Source organism: Cupressus sempervirens, chromosome 10 (assembly GCF_028749045.1).
Source record: "Cupressus sempervirens isolate cs-2001-9-10 chromosome 10, ASM2874904v1, whole genome shotgun sequence".
Classification (NCBI taxonomy): Eukaryota; Viridiplantae; Streptophyta; class Pinopsida; order Cupressales; family Cupressaceae; genus Cupressus; species Cupressus sempervirens.
In genome coordinates, this window is record NC_143127.1 from 847,131,376 (window position 1) to 847,154,718 (window position 23,343).

Genomic DNA, 23,343 nt, shown 5'->3' on the forward strand with positions numbered 1-23,343 from the left:
CTTTTCATTGGTTCTCCAACTGCTTGGTGTAACATTTCGACAAACATAACAAAAACTTGAATCCAATAACAAGAACAAAGAACAATTTTTTATTTTTATTTTTACACTTAATATAAGTACAATAACACAGATTGAATCACTTTCAATTTGAAAACCTCAAAATACAAGTAATTATCATCCAAATATGATTCCATAAAGATTCTAATACACATTGTGTTCAGAACAATAATGAATTACAATCTCATCCTTAAATGCCTATGTCCAAAATATGGACCCTACAAGCAAATAAATAATGATTCAAGAAGAACTTCAATAAACATCTTTACCTACTTGTAATCTCGAAGCACCTAGAACCACACAGAATACAACACAAAACATAAGAGGGCTCAGTACACACTGAGTTGAAAAGCATAATCCACATGCATGCATGTTAGACCAATCATATACAAAACCATAACGTAGATATCTAATTCACTTTTACATAGTGCAGTTCCAAAATTAATATGCAAGAAGTAAACCTTTACTCATTATTGCAAAATTAAACTCGCACTAAGAATAACATGTAAATGAAAGATATATATACTGAGGTGTCATTTTTATGGCACTAAGATACTACATCCATGTATGGTATGCTCATAGTCAACACATAATGGGTTTCTCTACTATACTTGTCATCGACAGAATAGAGATATGCCTTGTTCTCCGTACTTAACCATATAGGTTTAAGTGATAGGTAAGGCCAACTTATCTTTTATATGTAATTGACCCATCCAATTCATTTTATAATTATCACTGAATTAATTAACTGAACAGGATAAACCAAATTCAGCTACCTCGATATACGTTCATCACAGCTAATCTTAAAACACACATCAAACAAATTTTCTAAGAATTTTCATGCTATAGATATAACTCAGTTTTCAACATGATACTACATCCTTTAATCAATTCAAACATATCTTAACATTGCCTATTTCCAAGGTAAATTTAGACTACTACAACAATACAAACAAATATTATAATAATAGAACCCATAAATATAATTAATTGACATCTTAACTTAATGATATTTACTGATCTTAGTACTATACTATTTATCCCTGCTATCATAACAATCATCACTTATCCCTTGAAATAGATAAATAGTAAGATCAAGTACAAAAGATACCTTCATTTTGAAAATGAATTTCATCAATATATTTCATAATCGAAACTTAAAATGAAATCAACTTTCCATTTCAATAGAATCCAAAAAAAAACTTTGATTCTTAATAAAATAGAGTACAACATTTAATATAAATAAATTCCTTTTTGTTTCAACATTATGACTGAATTGTAATACAACATTCTAACACCGTTGACAGTTTTCTTACAAATTCAGATCCCATCATTGTTTGAACAGTTGACCAATAGCAATGTTGTCATAAGTTTTTGGCTATACATTCAAATCAATATGACTTCTTTTTCTAATCATAGTCAAATTTCTAAGTTTATAAAAACTTTTACTACAGTATTCTATATAACTGTCAACTAAGACCATATTTTCCAAATATAAGGATGTTTTTTTTTTTTTTTGACACTTACAACTCCATTATTCAACAATACCTGCTATTTTCTTAATAACTATTTTTTTGGTCTTTTACAATACTATCCAATCTACTGTGTATAAAAGAATAAAATAAAAATAACCAATGAATTGTTAGTATTCAATTAAACAAAATCTACTGTTATATCAAACTAAATCGATTATCAGCATATTATCATTTGTTCTCGAATAATCACAATCAACTTAAGGTTTTCCCATTTTCATACGATAGTCATATATGATCATAAACCATTTTATATCTTAATTGATATAGATAATGTTCAGCTGTCAGCTCAAGATTCAAGAACAGAGAAACACTGAAGGTATGTTGTTTTGATAGCAAGTTCAAACTTTTTAAATCAATAGTTCTTTGCAAACTATCACAACCAAATCACAAGTTTCCCTATTCCAATGATAGACTATAAATCTATATTTAAAACATCACATATCGAGTGAGATTGCACTATTTATCAAAAACCAAAGAACTCACAATATATACAAATTGTTTAACAAAATGACAACGACAAATCCTCACTACCGACCGTCAACAATCTATTAGTTAATGCAACCAAAATTGATACTATACTGTTAACCATCAAAAGTATGAACTATGAAAATAAAATGTTTGAAGCCTAAGATATTTTGAATTTTCCAAATTTGACATCTCTATGTCGCATCTTATACTTTACTTCACGCAAACTTTTTGACAGAATGACTATGCCCCAAATTTCATAGACATCCCTTTAGAATTAAAACTTAACCCTCGATCAAGATAGTGATAAAAAAAACTAATTTATAAATACAGTAACTCCATATAATTTATTAGCATATCCAAAACATATCACCAAGCCTCCCATTTAAGTATGGGTACACACAAAGCTGTACAATAACATAGAGCTTCAACAATGTCTATACCCGCAGTTAAATTATGGATTTTTCTACATCTAAACTAAGAACCATGTGTTTACAAACAAGATGAAATGTAATTATAAAGAGAGAGTGAGAAGGTAAGAAATTGCCCCTACTTGGAATTCACAAAATGAAGAATGCTCGCACTAGCTCTTCCTTATAGCTCGGTGTTGAAACCCCAAATACACAACTCCAAACCACACTCCCAAAATGAACACCAACCAAAAAGCTCGTAACAGAGGTAAGAAATGATAGCAGAAAAGGCAATAATAATTTGTGTTGTACGCAATAAAACCTTGCTCAATCCCCATATGAAAGAATCTCTTTCCAACTACAACCCCTGCATTTTGCCAACTTTATAGCATTCAAAAACAAGTGGTACACATTCTCAGAACAAAAATGCCAAATTAGTGGCATCGTTACCGCAGATCCAAGCTTGAAAGAGTATGGCGATGAAACCTTCAATGCCATTGAAAACCCCACTATGAAATGCATTCAATGAACGTAACCTTCTGTAGAGAACTGTGGATACGGCAACCCTCTTCCAATGCCATGTATTTGGCAGGAACAAAACATTAACCCCTTTAAAAATGCATTCGAAACTCATAAGGGTTTTACCACTTAAATCACTCATTCTGAAACCACAACAACAGAAAGAAACTTTTAACCACTAAATCCTATTAAGCAGAAAAGTAGTAGTGGTCGTCAGGCATGACACCCTCTCCCACTAGGATTTGACTTTCTCCTAGAAGTCAGAAAATAAGTACGGATAAGCTACTCTCATCATTACAGAGTCCTCCTAGGTAGCAGATGTTTCATCATTGGGGTCCAACAGGACCTTTACCTGCCATATTTCTCTTCCTCTTAAACTCAGAGTTCTGCTTTGCATGATCTACACCAGTTCCAGCATAATTTTCCCATTCAAAATCTGCAAATGTTTCCAATCAAGCACATGAGCAATGCCAGGTATATACTTACACAATACATAAACATGAAATACATTATGAATGCATGAAAGACCCGGTGGCAAGGAAAGTTTGTAGGCAACAGGTCCAATCCATTCCAAAATTTCAAACAGACCTACAAATCGTGGTGCTAACTTGGATTCCTTTCCATACCGAATTGGACTCTTACGCGGCCTTACCCAGAGAAACACTTTATCACCAACCAAGAATTGATGGTCAATCCTATGCTTATCAACATATTTCTTTTGTCTATCTCGAGTGCTAATAAGGTGTTCTCAGATCCTCTTCACTTGTTGCTCCAAATCTTGCAACATATCAGGTCCTAAAAGAATCCTGTCTTCCTAATTGTCCCAACTGAGAGGTGTCCTACAAGGTCTACCATACAATGCTTGGAATGGTGCCATACCTATGGAACTGTGATATCCATTATTATACATGAAATTTACCAAATGTAGATACTCCTTCCACTTATTATGTCTATCCATTACGTACATCCTAAGCATCTCTTCCAGAATCTAGTCGACACATTCAGTTTGCTCGTCTGTCTCTAGGTGATAAGCTGAACTAAAATTCAGCTGAGTACCTAACTCTAACTGCATGGATCTCTAAAGAGATGAAGTAAACACTGGATCCCTATAAAAAATAATCTTTTTAGAAATTCCATGTAACTTAACTATCTTTTCGATATATACTTTGCCAACCGTTGCTGCATTATAGAATGATCTAATCGAAATAAAATGAGCAACCTTCAAAAATTAGTCTACTACCACCATAATAGCATCATGCCTATGAGTTGTAATAGGAAATATAGTTATAAAATCTATAGAAATGGTGTCCCATTTCCATTCTAGAATACTATGTGGCTGCAATAGTCCCACAGGGTGCTGTTGTTCAGCTTTAACTCACTGACACTCCAAACATCAAGCCACAAAATCTTCTATGTCTCTCTTCATTCCAGGCCAATAATAATGTTTCTTAAGGTTAGAAATCATTTTCTTGACACCCAGATGAGCTGAATATGGTGCTTTGTGAGCCTCCAACATAACCAAATTTCTCAAATCACCCAACTCAGGAATGTACACACTCCCTCTATATAGAAGAAAACCTTCAGAATTCACTAAATACCCCTCAAAATGCCCTTCTAAGATGCTGCCACTATCAATAACAACCTTAACATCCTAAAACCAATGATCTACGAAAAGATTTTGAAGAATCTTGTCCCTAAGATCCACTGTTAAGATCAAAGAAGATAATTCATGTCACCTTCTGCTAAGTGCATCAGCAACCACATTCTCCTTCCCTTGCACATACTTAATCTCAAAGTCGTATTCAAATAGGAACTCCATCCATCTTCATTTCCTAGCATTGAGGTCTGGTTGTGTGAAAAGATACTGAAGGCTTCGATGGTCAGAATGTAACTCAAAGCGTTGACCCAGAAGAAAATGTCGCCACTTAGTCAAAGCATACATAATCGCAACAAGTTCGAGATCATGAGTAGGGTAATTCACCTCATGACTCTTTAGCTTTCTGGATTCATAAGCAATAACATGTCCATCCTGCAACAACACTGCTCCTATGCCATCCAAAGATGCATCAGTGCAAACCACGAACTCCTTAGTAGAATCTGGAATTGCCAGGATTGGTGCACTGGTTAAACATTCCTTAAGTTTCTCTATCCACACAAATTTCTTCCCTTTTCTCTAAATGGATGTGATAAGATGTGCTATTTTGGAGAAGTTTGACACAAATCTACGGTAATAGCTTGCTAAACCCATGAAACTTTGAAACCTCGAACACATTCATAGGTGTTGGCCAATCAACAATAGCTTGAATCTTGGATGAATCTATAGAAATTCCATCACCTAAAATGATATGTCCTAAGTAGAAAATATTTGATTTGAAGAATTCACACTTCTCAGGATTGGCATACAGTCTGTTCCTACGAAGGCATTCCAAAACTTGCCCTAAATGCTGCTCATGCTCCTCAACAGAGTTAGAATACACTAAAATGTCATCTAGAAATACCACTACGAACTTGTCAAAGTAAGTTCTAAATACACCATTCATTAGGCTCATGAAGAAAGAAGGTGCATTTGTCAACCCAAAAGGTACTAATGTGAATTTGTAGTGTCCATACCTGGTGCGAAAAGCTGTCTTATGAATCTCAGCTTCCTGGATTTTAAGTTGATGATACCCATATTTCAGATCAATCTTTTAAAAAACTCAAGCACTCTTGACCTGATCAAACAATTCTTCAATTCTAGGCAAAGGATACTTGTTCTTAACAGTGACTTTGTTCAACTGTCTATAGTCTATGCAAAGTCTTAAAGAACCATCTTTCTTCTTGACAAAGATTACCGGAGCACCCCAAGGTGATACACTAGGATGAATCAAACCTTTCCCCAAAAGCTCCTCCAACTAAAATTTAAGTTCAACTAACTCTTGAGCTATCATTCTGTAAGGAGTCTTGGAAATTGGTTCCGTTCCTGGCACTAAATTGATCTGAAAATCAATTTCTCTTCTCAAAGGTATTCCCAGAATCTCTTCAACAAATACATCCAAATTTTTTTGGTAGACTAGATGATCGTGAGAAGAACCTTTATCCATGGAATCATTTAAGTCATCTACCAATATGGAAAACAAACTGCAGCCTTTCTTAGCACACCTTGCCAATTGCTTGGCAGAAATTATCCACAAAGAGATGGGTCTCTTGATTCCCACAATAACTCTAGGTAATCTAAGATCATCTACACAACTGATTGACTTATCCTTGGAATCCAAAATAGCTTGATGCTATTCTAACCAATCCATACCCAAAACTATGTCATACGATACTAAAGGTATAACCCTAAGGTTTGCTGAAGTAGAGAAAGTTTTCATATGAATTTTACAGTCAGGAGCAACAATATCAATGTTCACCTTAGATCTTGACACAAACTCCACTTGCCATCTGTCCCTTGCCCTAACCACAGGAATTCCACTATTTGCAACTAAAGTAGAAGAAATAAATGAGTTTTTAGCTCCAGATTCAAATAAAATAGATACTTTCATTCCTTGAGTATTACCCTGAGCTTCAATAATCATATTCTGGTGTTCGGCTTGCTTTTGATCTAGGGTTGCAAAGATACGATGGTTCCTAGTAGAATCACCAACTGTCGCTTCAGACCTAGTTGGCTTCGGTCCAACCTTTGAATTGTCCTAGTTAGGGAACTGAGACTAGTAATGACCCAACTTTCCACAATGAAAACACTCAACAGATTTCCTGAATCCCATGTTCTAACTAGAAGGATTAGGAAATGGCTTATTACTTTGCACACTCTGAGGTGGTAGAGATGATTTAGGCTATTATGAACCCTTGGAGTTCTTATCGAACTTTCTTTTATTGAATTTCCCACCTGAAAATCTTAATTTGGAACTGCCTTGTGGAGGCTTTTGATTCCTACTGACATTCAGAGTAGGTGGATTCATGCTAGTTTTGTATGAAGCCCCATGATATCCAGACTTCATCTCAATCAGCTTTGCTTGCTCTGAAGCTTCCTGCATAGTCATAGATCAAAAAGTTCTCACTTCCTCCCCAATCTTGGGAAAATGTCCTATGATGAAGTGTTGTATCATGGCCTTATCATTTTCAGCCCATCTAGAAAACTTCTTAAGCTTGTAGAACCTACGTTTATAAGCTTCCACTATAGAGCCAGATTGTACAATCTGAAAGAACTCCTCCACACGGGTCTGACGCCAATATTTAGACATAAACCTCTCCTTGAATTACTCTACAATGAGATCCCAAGTAACTTGAGAGATATCAATGCCCAGGTTCTCCAACTCCTAATCCCACCACAAGGAACCAAATCCTCTCAAATGCATAACTGTCCATCTTACCTTCACATTACTCAAGTAATAGTGTAAGATAAAGCATCACTCAATGTTCAACAACCAAGCTTTTTCTGCTATACCCTGTTCCGTACCGTAGAATAATGGTCCTTTCATCTTGGAAAGATCCTTGAGCTGAGCCCTTGCCACTAGATCTTCCTCAACAAGAAGGTTAATACCTTGCACAAGAGGTCTTCTATCATTCACTCCCCCACTAGGAATCTAGTTATTAGACTCAATATTATCGAGACGTTCTAGTATCCTTTGAAGTACCACAACTTGATTTGCTTGATTTTTTTGGTTGTTTCCAACCCTAGCATTTCGATCAAACTAATCATTCCCAGCAAAATTTTGGTGCCTAGGACCTCTACCAGGGCTCCTGCCCCTGCCTCGGCCTCTCCCAGCAAGGTTATCCTTCGTAATATTGTGTCCTCAAGTTCCTCTAGTGACGGGAGGCATGATAGCAACCTACAAACAATAAACTATAAATATGCATCGATGATGAGTTAAACCCTATAACCCAAGAGTCCTGGTTATACTAACGTAGAGCTTTGATACCAAAATGTAACACTTCCACTAATAGAACCCAAATTTGAATCCAATAACAAGAACAAAGAATTTTTTTTTTATTCCACTTAATATAAATACAATAACACAGATTGAATCACTCTCAATCTGAAAACCTCAAAATACAAGTAATTATCATCCAGATATGATTCCATAAAGATTCTAATACACATTGTGTTCAAAAGAATAATGAAGTACAATCTCATCTTTAAATGTCTATGTCCAAAATATGGACCCTACAAGCAAATAAATAATGATTCAAGAAGAACTTCAATAAACATCTTTAGCTACTTGTAATCTCGAAGCATCTAGAATCACACAGAATACAACACAAAACAATATAGGGCTCAGTACACACTGAGTTGAAAAGTGTAATCCACCTGCATGCATGTTAGACCAATCATATACAAAACCATAATGTAGATATCTAATTCACTTTTACATAGTGCAGTTCCAAAATTAATATGCAAGAAGTAAACCTTTACTCATTATTTCAAAATTAAACTCGCACTAAGAATAACATGTAAATGAAACATATATATACTGAGGTGTCATCATTATCGCACTAAGATACTACATCCATGTATGGTATGCTCATAGTCAACACATAATGAGTTTCTCTACTATACTTGTCATCGACAGAATAGAGATATGCCTTGTTCTCCATCCTTAACCATATAGGTTTAAGTGATAGGTAAGGACAACTTATCTTTTATATGTAATTAACCAACCCAATTCATTTTATAATTATCACTGAATTAATTAACTGAATAGGATAAACCAAATTTAGCCACCCCGATATACGTTCATCACAACTAATCTTAAAACACACATCAAATAGATTTTCTAAGAATGTTCATGCTATATATATAACTCAGTTTTCAACATGATACTACATCCTTTAATCTACTCGAACATATCTTAACATTGCCTATTTCCAAGGTAAATTGAGACTACTACAACAAGAAAAACAAATATTATAATAATAGAACCCATAAATATAATTAAATTGACATCTTAACTTAATGATATTTACTGATTTTAGTACTATACTATTTATCCCTCCTGTCATAACAATCTTTACTTATCCTTTGAAATAGCTAAATAGTAAGATCAAGTACAAAAGATACCTTTGTTTTGAAAATGAATTTCATCAACATATTTCATAATCGAAACTTAAAATGAAATCAACTTTCCATTTCAATAGAATCCGAAAAACAACTCTGATTCTTAATAAAATAGAGTACAACATTTAATATAAATAAATTCCTTTTTGTTTCAACATTATGATTAAATTGTAATACAACATTCGAACACCATTGACAGTTTTCTCAGATCTCATCATTGTTTAAACAGTTGACCAATAGCAATGTTGTCATATGCTTTTGGCTATACATTCAAATCAATATGACTTCTTTTTCTAATCATAGTCAAATTTCTAAGTTTATAAAAACTTTTACTACAGTATTCTATATAACTATCAACTAAGACCATATTTTCCAAATATAAGGATGTTCTTTTTTTTTTGACACTTACAACTCCATTATTTAACAATACCTGCTATTTTCTTAATAACTAATTTTTTTTTTAATTTGTCTTTTACAATACTATCCAATCTATTGTGTATAAAAGAATAAAATAAAAGTAACCAAAGAATTGTTAGTATTCAATTAAACAAAATCTACTGCTATATCAAAGTAAATCAATTATCGACATATTATCACTTGTTCTCGAATAATCACAGTCAACTTAAGGTTTCCCATTTTCATACGACAATCATAAATGATCATAAACCATTTTATATCTTAATTGATATAGATAATCTTCGGCTGTGAGCTCAAGATTCAAGAACAGAGAAACATTGAAGGTATGTTGTTTTGACAGCAAGTTCAAACTTTTTAAATCGATAGTTCTTTGCAAACTATCACAACCAAATCACAAGTTTCCCTATTCCAATGATAGACTATAAATCTATATTTAAAACATCCCATATCGAGTGAGATTGGACTGTTTAGCAAAAACCCAAAAACTCACAGTATATGCAAATTGTTTAACAAAATGACAATGAAGAATCCTCACTACTGACTATCAACAATCTATTAGTTAATGCAACCAAAATCGATACTATACTGTTAACCATCAGAAGTATGGACTATGACAATAAAATGTTTAAAACCTAAGATATTTCGAATTTTCCAAGTCTGACATCTCTATGTCGCGTCTTATACTTTACTTCACGCAAACTATTTGACAAAATGACTATGCCCCAAATTTCATAGACATCCCTTTAGAATTAAAACTTAACCCTCGTTCAAGATAGTGATAAACAAAACAAATTTATAAATATAGTAAGTCCATATAATCTATCAGCATATCCAAAACATATCACCAAGCCTCCCATTTAAGTATGGGTACACACAGAGCTGTACAATAACATAGAGCTTCAACAATGTCTATACCCATGCTTAAATGATGGATTCTTCTACATCTAAACCTAGAACCATGCATTTACAAACAAGACAAAAATGTAATTATAAAGAGAGAGTGAAAAGGTAAGAAATTGCCCCTACTTGGAATTCACAAAATGAAGAATGCTCACACCAGCTTTGCTTTACAGCTCGGTGTTGAAACCCCAAATACACAACTCCAAACCACACTCCCAAAATGAACACCAACTAACAAGCTCGTAACAGAGGTAAGAAATGATAGCAAAAAAGGCAATAATAATTCATGTTGTACACAATAAAACATTGCTCATCCCCATATGAAAGAATCTCTTTCCAACTAAAACCCCTACATTTTGCCGACTTTACAGCATTTGAAAATAAGTGGTATACATTCTCAAAACAAAAATACCAAATTAGCAGCATCGTTACTGCAGATCCAATCTTGAAAGAGTATGGTGATGAAACCTTCAATTCCATTGAAAACCCCACTATGAAATGCATTCAATGAACATAACCTTCTACAGAGAACCATGGATATGTGATGGGGACACAACCCAACAACATAATGGACACAATAGAAAAGTGGAATTATATTAACTGAGAAAATAAGCTGGTACAAACAGTGCAGAGAAAATAAACTTCAAAACATGCCCTACGAGCTTACAATAGCATAAATATGGAGAATATTTCTCCTTTTAGCACCTCCTCTCAAGCTCCAATCCGAACTGCCTTTTACAATGCCAGAAATCTCCATAAATAGACCCCGGAGGGTTAAAGACTAGGAGTACATTCTAGAAAGTGCTAGTAGGCATCCACCGACAAAATAGAAGGTTCCAGAAGCCGCGTTAGAAGTTGGTGCAAATCTAGAAGAATCCAGAAATGGTAGCCGAACTTTCGGGAGGCATAACTTTTGAACCGTAGCTCTGATTGACGAACTGTTTACATTTTCGAAAACCTCTCGAAGCGCTCTATAGCCCTATGGACAAGCGTAGCTTGTCCCTCATTTTTTGACCCTTTTTGAGGTCATTTAATGCCCCAAACCTGACTTTGAAGCATTCTTCGGAGGTCTCCAAAACCCAAAAAATTGCAATAACTTTCAAACCGTGGGGCCTTTTGACCTGATTCTTTTTTTGGAATGCTCTAACTCCCAATTACATTCATCTGGCAAAGTCACGCCTTCTAGGTCACCAAAATGATGGCCAAATTGCATGCTCCTATTTTTTTGGGATTTTCAAATGCACTGATAGTTGAACTATGAGAGTTGGAACCTTTATTTGAGCCAAATGGGTATCCAAAAATGTAAAGACATGAAACAGAAACTAAGTCTAAGTACATTTTTTTTTGGTGACACAGGATTGCCCTTATACCTCTAGATGCTCCTGCATCAGACACCTAGGGTAGATTGAAAAGTGACCCTGTCACTTTATGGATGGTAGAGGAAATCCCAAATGGGAAACCTCAGCTGCTGAAATCCAAGTTGAGTCCTCGATCGGCCGTCCTTTCCATTTGACCAAATACTCTTCATACTGCCTATTTCTGGTACTCCTAACCACACGATGATCTAAAATGTCTTCTATATCCTCCTTCTTAGAAGCAGGAATTGGACATGGCTCTAAAACTAGCTCCTCATTTGCACCATCATCATGATACTCTGTTAAATCTGCAATGTTGAAAATGGGAGAAATGTGAATACCATCTGGCAGCTCCACCTCATATGCATTTCCTGAGTTATGTTTCTTCAAAATTTTGCAGGGGCCAAATTTCTTCATTTTCAGCTTGTTGTAAGTACCAACTAGAAATCTTTCTTTTCGTAAGTGCACCATGACTAGATCCCCTACTTGGAATTCCTTATGTCTTCTCCTTGCATCAGCCCTAGCTTTATACTCTTGATTCATCTTGATAATGTGTGCTTGAACCTCCTCATGTAGACGCGTGATGTGTTCAGCAAATTCCTCAGCTTCAGCACTTGTTCTCTCCCCTTGTTCTATCTTCCTTAATTCTGGTGCAGTCCTTGGGCTATTTCCATATACAATTTGAAATGGTGATTTTCCAGTACTCCTATTTAAAGAGTTATTATAAGAAAACTCTGCCTGTGGTAGAATCAAATCCCATCCCTTGGGCTTATCTCCAACTAAACATCTCAGGAAATTGCCCAGACTTCTATTTACCACTTCTGTTTGGCCATCAATCTGTGGGTGATGCGTGGAACTAAATTTCAAGTCTGTTCTCAACTTCTTCCACAATGTCCTCTAGAAATACCCCACAAATTTAGTATCTCGGTCAGAAACTATACTTCTTGGAAGACCATGTAGTCTTACCACCTCTTTGAAAAACAAGTCTGCAATATGGACAACATCATGAGTTTTGTGGCATGGAATGAAATGTGCCATTTTGGAGAACCTATCAACCACCACGAATACTGAGTCATTACCCCTTTGTGTCCTTGGCAATCCAAGAACAAAATCCATACTTATGTCCTCCTGTGGCCTTGATGGAACAGGCAATGGCTGATATAGGCCAGTATTTTGACTAAACCCCTTGGCAACTTGACAAACCTGGCAACTCTGTACAAACTTCTTCACATCCTATGTAATTTGAGGCCAAAAATAATGTTCTCTAAGAATGGAAATGGTCTTATCCCGACCAAAATGTCCTGCAATCCCTCCACTGTGTTTCTCCTTAATCAGATTTTCCCTTATGGAACTCCTTGGAATGCACAATTGACTACCTTTGAACAACATGCCATCCTAAATCAAATAGTCTAACCACTTGGTTCTATCTATAGCAACAGGTTCTTTACAAGCTTTCCATGCTTCAACAAAATCAGGATCCTCGGGGTACAAATTCTAGAGTTCATCAAACCCAACTACTTCAACCTGCATTTTTGTAAGCAACAGCTGTCTCCTACTTAATGCATCTGCAACTGTGTTAGATTTTCCACTTCTATGCTTCAACACAAATGTATAACTCTATAAGAATTCTACCCACTTCATATGCCTCTGATTCAATTTACCTTGGCTATTTAGGTACTGTAATGCCTGATGATCAGTATACAAAACAAATTCCTTTGGCAATAAATAATGCCTCCATTTCTTTAAGGCTTGAACTATTGCATAGAACTCTTGATCATAAAAAGAATACTTCTTCTTTGCATCATTCAATTTTTCACTAAAATATGCAATAGGCTTACCTTCTTGGCTTAGTACAGCCCCAATAGTGCTGCCACTAGCATCACAATCCACCTGGAACACTTTTCTAAAATCTGGAAGTGCCAACACAGGCTGTTTAGTCACCTTCTTCTTCAGCAGTTCAAAACTTCTTGCAGCTGCTACAGTCCATTTGAACTCTTTTCTATCCCCTCTTATTGTATCAGTTAGGGGTGCACATATGCCACTGAAATTCTTAATAAACTTCCTATAAAAACTAACCAGACCATGAAATGATCTTACCTCAGTAGCAGACCTTGGAGTAGGCCATTCCAAGATGGCTTTTACCTTCTCTAGATCCATTTTGAGACCTTCTGGTGATATAAAAAATCCCAAATAGACTAACTCCCTTTTTGCAAAGACACACTTCTTTAGATTCATTAATAGTTTCTCTTCCCTTAGCCTTTCAAAGACACTACGAATATGTAGTAAATGTTCTTCCAAAGTCTTGCTGAAAATTAAAATATCATCCAAATAGACAATAACAAATTTTCCCAAGAACTTCTTAAGTACCTCATTCATGATCCGCATGAAGGGGCTTGGGGCGTTTGTCAATCCAAAGGGCATGACTAACCACTCATAAAGACCCTCCTTGGTCTTAAAGGTTGTTTTCCACTCATCTCCTTCTCGAATCTGTATCTGATGATAGCCACTCTTCATATCTATCTTTGTGAAGTACTAAGCTCCACTCAAGCAGTCCATAAGATCATCCATCCTTGGCAAAGGAAACCGGTACTTGATGGTTATCCTATTTATAGCTTGAGAATTTGTACACATCCTCCACTCTCCATCCTTCTTTGGTGCGAGTGCTACAGGTACTACACATGGACTCAGGCTCTCTCGAATCAAGCCTTCCTCAATAGCTCCTGAACCTATCTATTTAGCTCCTCTGTTTCAGTAGGAGTCATCTTGTGAGCAGCCTTGTTAGGCAAACTAGCTCCTGGAATCAGATCTATCTGATGACTGATTTGCCTTACTAGTGGCAATCCATCTGGAACATTATCAGAGATAATATCTCCAAATTCCCCTAGTAAATCTGAAACTTCAAATGGTATTTCACTACTACCTTCTTTATCTTTCCTAGGAATCAAAGCATAGCACATGCGCTGATGTTTCATGCCATCTAAAAACTTCCTTCCATCAACAAGACAAATCCTAGCACTGCTACATACCTTTTCACCTTCCTTTTTCATGGGCTTCAATTTGTGGCGAACTCCATCCTTTGTTAGAGAGTATGTGTTTGCATGTCCATCATGTATTGCATGTCTATCAAACTGCCATGGTCTACCCAACAATAGATGGAAAACATCCATTGAAATAACATCACAGAGACCTTCATCATGGTAACTCCCAATTTTGAATTTTACTAAACATTGTTCACTTACCAGGACCTTATGATCATCTTTTACCAAAGAAATTCGATAGGGCTGGGGATTTTTCTCCCTCTTGAGCTTCAGCTTAGAGACCATCTCTTCTGATACCAAGTTATCAGTGCTACCACCATCAATGATCACATCACATCATTTATCCTCACACTTGCATCTGGTACGGAACAAACTCCTCCATTGTCCTGGTTCATTCTCACCACTTAGTAGGACTCTTCCATTTACAAAGGTCTCTCCTCTTTCTGCATCCTCTGAATGTGATGATTGTGCATCCTCATCCACATGAGCAACCCTAGCTTGGCCCTCAGCTCTCCTATCTGTCCTTCCTTATCGTTGAGGGCATTCAAAGGCACGATGACCTTCTTCATTGCAATGGAAACAGGTACCATGGAAGCCTCCTCTTCCTTGTCCATGTCCTCTACCTCTTCCTCTTTGATTTCCAAAGTCTTGATCACGGGAGTGGTTGAAACCCTCATTCCTCTGGTTCCTGCTAGTACCCTCATCTTCATTTTTCTTTTGAGCTTCATTGCGGCCTCTAGATGATCTACCGCTTCCCCTTCCTCCTTGATCGCGCCCTCTTTGTCTTCCTTCAAACCTTTTACTCAGCTTCTCTTCAACTCGTAGGGCAAACTGGTATGCTTCTTCAACGCTAGTCATTCTTACCAGACTTAATTCCTCTTGGATGCTAGGTCACAACCCACTGATATAACGAGCAACCTTCTCCTTATTTGCTTCTGCATGCCCCACTCTAATCAAGAGTCGATAAAACACCTCTGTATATTCTTGGACTAATCTTCCTACTTGCTTTAATCCATGCATCTTCTTAAACAGATCAAGCTCGTAGTCCACAGGAATGAACTGCTTCTTTAATTTGTCCACCATGCGATCCCATCTTGTGATCTTCTCCTTTCCTCTTCTAAGTCTTTCCAGTTGAACCTCTTGCCACCAGATTTTGGCATGGCCTTTCAATTTGGCCTTTGCAAACTTAACCCTATCTGGGTCCCTTATATCCTCATACTCAAAGTATTCTTCCAGTTCATTGATCCAATCAATCAACTCATCTGGTTTCAAATTTCCTGAAAATATACCCACTTCAATTGTAGGTCTTTTCCCAAACTTAGTAATGGCCCTAAAAAGCCTTTCCTCTACAGGATTCAGAACTTCCCCGTCAACTTCCATTACTTCCTCTTCATTGTCATCCTCACTATTGTCATCGGCGGCAATATTTGCTCCTCTACGAAGCTCCTCTTGCAATGCTTGTACTTGTCTTTGGAGGGCTCTAACCTCCTCAAGATCAATAGCTCTGGCCCTTCTACCACGCTCTCTTCGTGGAGGCATCTTCTAACTCGAACCCACAACCACATAGTCCTGGTGCAAACTGCCTCACAATCGGCGCTCTGTCTACACACTCAAGAAAACCCTCTCTGATACCACTTGATGGGGACACAACCCAACAACAGAATGGACACAATAGAAAAGGGGAATTATATTAACTGAGAAAATAAGCTGGTACAAACAGTGCAGAGAAAATAAACTTCAAAACATGCCCTACGGGCTTACAATAGCATAAATCTGGAGAATATTTCTCCTTTTAGCACCTCCTCTCAAGCTCCAATCCGAACTACCTTTTACAATGCCAGAAATCTCCTTAAATAGACCCCAGAGGGTTAAGGACTAGGAGTACATTCTAGAAAGTGCTAGTAGGCATCCACCGACAAAATAGAAGGTTCCAGAAGCTGCGTTAGAAGTCGGTGCAAATCTAGAAGAATCCAAAAATGGTAGCCGAACTTTCGGCAGGCATAACTTTTGAACCGTAGCTCTGATTGACGAACTGTATACATTTTCAAAAAGCTCTCGAAGCGCTCTATAGCCCTAGGGACAAGCTTAGCTTGTCCCCCATTTTTGACCCTTTTCGAGGTCATTTAATGCCCCAAACCTGACTTTGAAGCATTCTTAGGAGGTCTCCAAAACCCGAAAAACTGCAATAACTTTCAAACCGTGGGGCCTTTTGACCTAATTCTTTTTCTGGAATGCTCTAAATCTCAATTACATTCATCTGGCCAAGTCACACCTTCTAGGTCACCAAAATGATGGCCAAATTGCATGCTCCTATTTTTTTGGGATTTTTAAATGCACTGATCATTGAACTATGAGAGTTGGAACCTTTATTTGAGCCAAATGGGTATCCTAAAATGTAAAGACATGAAACAGAAACTAAGTCTAAGTACATTTTTTTTTGGTGACACAGGATTGCCCTTATACCTCTAGATGCTCCTGCATCAGACACCTAGGGTAGATTGAAAAGTGACCCTGTCACTTTATGGATGGTAGAGGAAATCCCAAATGGGAAACCTCAGCTGCTGAAATCCAAGTTGAGTCCTCGATCGGCCGTCCTTTCCATTTGACCAAATACTCTTCATACTGCCTGTTTCTGGTACTCCTAACCACACGATGATCTAAAATGTCTTCTATCTCCTCCTTCTTAGAAGCAAGAATTGGACATGGCTCTAAAACCAGCTCCTCATTTGCACCATCATCATGATACTCTGTTAAATCTACAATGTTGAAAATGGGAGAAATGTGAATACCATCTGGCAGCTCCACCTCATATGCATTTCCTGAGTTATGTTTCTTCAAAATTTTGCAGGGGCCAAATTTCTTCATTTTCAACTTGTTGTAAGTACCAACTGGAAATCTTTCTTTTCGTAAGTGCACCATGACTAGATCCCCTACTTGGAATTCCTTATGTCTTCTCCTTGCATCAGCCCTAGCTTTATACTCTTGATTCATCTTGATAATGTGTGCTTGAACCTCCTCATGTAGACGCGTGATGTGTTCAGCAAATTCCTCAGCTTCAGTACTTGTTCTCTCCCCTTGTTCTATCTTCCTTAATTCTGGTGCAGTCCTTGGGCTATTTCCATATACAATTTGAAATGGTGATTTTCCAGTACTCCTATTTACAGAGTTATTATAAGCAAACTCTGCCTGTGGTAGAATCAAATCCCATCCCTTGGGCTTATCTCCAACTAAACATCTCAGCAAATTGCCCAGACTTCTATTTACCACTTGTGTTTGGCCATCAGTCTATGGGTGATGCGTGGAACTGAATTTCAAGTATGTTCTCAACTTCTTCCACAATGTCCTCCAGAAATACCCCACAAATTTAGTATCTCGGTCAGAAACTATACTTCTTGGAAGACCATGTAGTCTTACCACCTCTTTGAAAAACAAGTCTGCAATATGGACAGCATCATGAGTTTTGTGGCATGGAATGAAATGTGCCATTTTGGAGAACCTATCAACCACCATGAATACTGAGTCATTACCCCTTTGTGTCCTTGGCAATCCAAGAACAAAATCCATACTTATGTCCTCCCGTGGCCTTGATGGAACAGGCAATGGCTGATATAGGCCAGTATTTTGACTAAACCCCTTGGCAACTTGACAAACCTGGCAACTCTGTACAAAATTCTTCACATCCTATGTAATTTGAGGCCAACAATAATGTTCTCTAAGAATGGAAATGGTCTTATCCCGACCAAAATGTCCTGCCATCCGTCCACTGTGTTTCTCCTTAATCAGATTTTCCCTCATGGAACTCCTTGGAATGCACAATTGACTACCTTTGAACAACATGCCATCCTGAATCAAATAGTCTAACCACTTGGTTCTATCTACAGCAATAGGTTCTTTACAAGCTTTCCATGCTTCAGCAAAATCAGGATCCTCGGGGTACAAATTCTGGAGTTCATCAAACCCAACTACTTCAACCTACATTGTGGTAAGCAACAGTTGTCTCCTACTTAATGCATCTGCAACCCTGTTAGATTTTCCACTTCTATGCTTCAACACAAATGTATAACTCTGCAAGAATTCTACCCACTTCATATGCCTCTGATTCAATTTACCTTGGCTATTTAGGTACTGTAATGCCTGATGATCAGTATACAAAACAAATTCCTTTGGCAATAAATAATGCCTCCATTTCTTTAAGGCTTGAACTATTGCATAGAACTCTTGATCATAAATAGAATACTTCTTCTTTGCATCATTCAATTTTTCACTAAAATATGCAATAGGCTTACCTTCTTGGCTTAGTACAGCCCCAATAGCGCTGCCACTAGCATCACAATCCACCTGGAACACTTTTCTAAAATCTGGAAGTGCCAACACAGGCTATTCAGTCACCTTCTTCTTCAGCAGTTCAAAACTTCTTGCAGCTACTACAGTCCATTTGAACTCTTTTCTATCCCCTCTTATTGTATCAGTTAGGGGTGCACATATGCCACTGAAATTATTAATAAACTTCCTATAAAAACTAACCATACCATGAAATGATCTTACCTCAGTAGCAGACCTTGGAGTAGGCCATTCCAAGATGGCTTTTACCTTCTCTGGATCCATTTTGAGACCTTCTGGTGGTATAACAAATCCCAAATAGACTAACTCCCTTTTTGCAAAGACACACTTCTTTAGATTAATTAACAGTTTCTCTTCCCTTAGCCTTTCAAGGACACTACGAATATGCAGTAAATGTTCTTCCAAAGTCTTTTTGAAAATGAAAATATCATCCAAATAGACAATAACAAATTTTCCCAAGAACTTCTTAAGTACCTCATTCATGCGCCGCATGAAGGTGCTTGGGGTGTTCGTCAATCCAAAGGGCATGACTAACCACTCATAAAGACCCTCCTTGGTCTTAAAGGTTGTTTTCCACTCATCTCCTTCTCGAATCTGTATCTGATGATAGCCACTCTTCATATCTATCTTTGTGAAGTATTGAGCTCCACTCAAGCAGTCCATAAGATCATCCATCCTTGGCAAAGGAAACTGGTACTTGATGGTTATCCTATTTATAGCTCAAGAATCTGTACACATCCTCCACTCTCCATCCTTCTTTGGTGCAAGTATTGCAGGTACTGCACATGGACTCAGGCTCTCTCGAATCAAGCCCTTCCTCAACAGCTCCTGAACCTGTCTATTTAGCTCCTCTGTTTCAGTAGGAGTCATCCTGTGAGCAGCCTTGTTAGGCAAACTAGCTCCTGGAATCAGATCTATCTGATGACTGATTTGCCTTACTGGTGGCAATCCATCTGGAACATTATCAGAGATAATATCTCCAAATTCCCCTAGTAAATCTGAAACTTCCAATGGTATTTCACTACTACCTTCTTTATCTTTCCTAGGAATCAAAGCATAGCACATGCACTGATGTTTCATGCCATCTAAAAACTTCCTTCCATCAACAAGACAAATCCTAGCACTGCTACATACCTTTTCACCTTCCTTTTTCATGGGCTTCAATTTGTGGCGAACTCCATCCTTTGTCAAAGAGTATGTGTTTGCATGTCCATCATATATTGCATGTCTATCAAACTACCATGGTCTACCCAACAATAGATTTCAAACATCCATCGAAATAACATCACAGAGACCTTCATCATGGTAACTCCCAATTTTGAATTTTACTAAACATTTTTCACTTACCAGGACCTTATGATCATCTTTTACCCAAGAAATTCGATAGGGCTGGGGATGTTTCTCCCTCTTGAGCTTCAGCTTAGAGACCATCTCTTCTGATACCAAGTTATCAGTGCTACCACCATCAATGATCACATCACAACATTTATCCTCACACTTGCATCTGGTACGGAACAAACTCCTCCATTGTCCTGGTTCATTCTCACCACTTAGTAGGACTCTTTCATTTACCAAGGTCTCTCCTCTTTCTGCATCCTCTGAATGTGATGATTGTGCATCCTCATCCACATGAGCAACCCTAGCTTGGACCTCAGCTCTCCTATTTGTCCTTCCTTGTCATTGAGGGCATTCAAAGGGATGATGACCTTCTTCATTGCAATGGAAACAGGTACCACGGAAGCCTCCTCTTCCTTGTCCACGTCCTCTACCTCTTCCTCTTTGATTTCCAAAGTCTTGATCATGGGAGCGGTTGAAACCCTCATTCCTCTGGTTCCTGCTAGTACCCTCATCTTCATTTTTCTTTTGAGCTTCATTGCGGCCTCCAGATGATCTACCGCTTCACCTTCCTCCTTGACCACACCCTCTTTGTCTTCCTTCAAACCTTTTACTCATCTTGTCTTCAACTTGTAGGGCAAACTGGTATGCTTCTTCAACGCTAGTCATTCTTACCAGACTTAATTCCTCTTGGATGCTAGGTCGCAACCCACTAATATAACGAGCAACCTTCTCCTTATTTGCTTCTGCATGCCCCGCTCTAATCAAGAGTCGGTAAAACTCCTCTGTATATTCTTGGACTGATCTTCCTACTTGCTTTAATCCATGCATCTTCTTAAACAGATCAAGCTCGTAGTCCACAGGAATGAACTGCTTCTTCAATTTGTCCACCATGCGATCCCATCTTGTGATCTTCTCCTTTCCTCTTCTAAGTCTTTCCAGTTGAACCTCTTGCCACCAGATTTTGGCATGGCCTTTCAATTTGGCCTTTGCAAACTTAACCCTATCTGGGTCCCTTATATCCTCATACTCAAAGTATTCTTCCAGTTCATTGATCCAATCGATCAACTCATCTGGTTTCAAGTTTCCTGAAAATATACCCACTTCAATTGTAGGTCTTTTCTCAAATTTACTAATGGCCCTAAAAAGCCTTTCCTCTATAGGATTCAAAACTTCCCCATCAACTTCCATTACTTCCTCTTCATTGTCATCCTCACTATTGTCATCGGCGGCAATATTTGCTCCTCTACGAAGCTCCTCTTGCAATGCTTGTACCTATCTTTGGAGGGCTCTAACCTCCTTAGGATCAATAGCTCTAGCCCTTTTGCCATGCTCTCTTTGTGGAGGCATCTTCTAACTCGAACCCACAACCACACAGTCCTAGTGCAAACTGCCTCACAGTCGGCGCTCTGTCTACACACTCAGGAAAACCCTCTCTGATACCACTTGATGGGGACACAACCCAACAACAAAATGGACACAATAGAAATGGGGAATTATATTAACTGAGAAAATAAGCTGGTACAAACAGTACAGAGAAAATAAACTTCAAAACATGTCCTACGGGCTTACAATAGCATAAATCTGGAGAATATTTCTCCTTTTAGCACCTCCTCTCAAGCTCCAATCCGAACTGCCTTTTACAATGCTAGAAATCTCCTTAAATAGACCTCGGAGGGTTAAGGACTAGGAGTACATTCTAGAAAGTGCTAGTAGGCATCCACCAACAAAATAGAAGGTTCCAGAAGCTGCGTTAGAAGTTGGTGCAAATCTAGAAGAATCCAGAAACGGTAGCCGAACTTTCGGGAGGCATAACTTTTGAACCATAGCTCCGATTGACGAATCGTTTACATTTTCAGAAAGCTCTCGAAGCGCTCTATAGCCCTATGGACAATCATAGCTTGTCCCCCATTTTTGACCCTTTTCGAGGTCATTTAATGCCCCAAACCTGACTTTGAAGCATTCTTAGGAGGTCTCCAAAACCCGAAAAACTTCAATAACTTTCAAACCTTGGGGCCTTTTGACCTAATTCTTTTTCTGGAATGCTCTAAATCTCAATTACATTCATCTGGCCAAGTCACACCTTCTAGGTCACCAAAATGATGGCCAAATTGCATGCTCCTATTTTTTTTGGATTTTCAAATGCACTGATAGTTGAACTATGAGAGTTGGAACCTTTATTTGAGCCAAATGGGTATCCAAAAATGTAAAGACATGAAACAGAAACTAAGTCTAAGTACATTTTTTTTTGGTGACACAGGATTGCCCTTATACCTCTGGATGCTCCTGCATCAATATGGAAGCCCTCTTCCAATGCCATGTATTTGGCAGGAACAAAACATTAACTCCTTTAAAAATGCATTCGAAACTCATAAGGGTTTTACCACTTAAATCCCTCATTTCGAAACCACAACAACAGAAAGAAACTTTTAACCACTAAATCCTATTAAGTGGAAAAATAATAGAAGTGGTCAGGCATGACACTTGGTCACTTGCGACCTCATCACCTGGTAGGAACTCACCATGTCACTACCACATGGAATCTTGCTATTGGTCAGGAACCTATCTTTCCATGTCTCAGCTAGGTGCTTCGGTATTTTCCTTAATGGTCAAGCAACTTCAAAATGCAGGGAAGCACTAACCATTAAATCTCACTATGTGGCAAAATTTGGAGCCTCAAGTTTAATCTACCATGTCAACATCTCTTCTTAGAGTGTGTGCAAAGTTTCATTTTTTTTTTTCTAGTCAAATCCATGTCATAGCACTACATCATTAAGTTTGTTCAAAATTGGACTTAAACTACCAAAATGGTCAGGGATGGGCCCCATGTGATAGTTTTCTTGTCATAAAGCATGAATTCTTTAGGTATTTAACATGACAGAGTTTAGGTATTTCAAAAGTATATAATTCATGCTTGGAAAGAATTTTGAATAA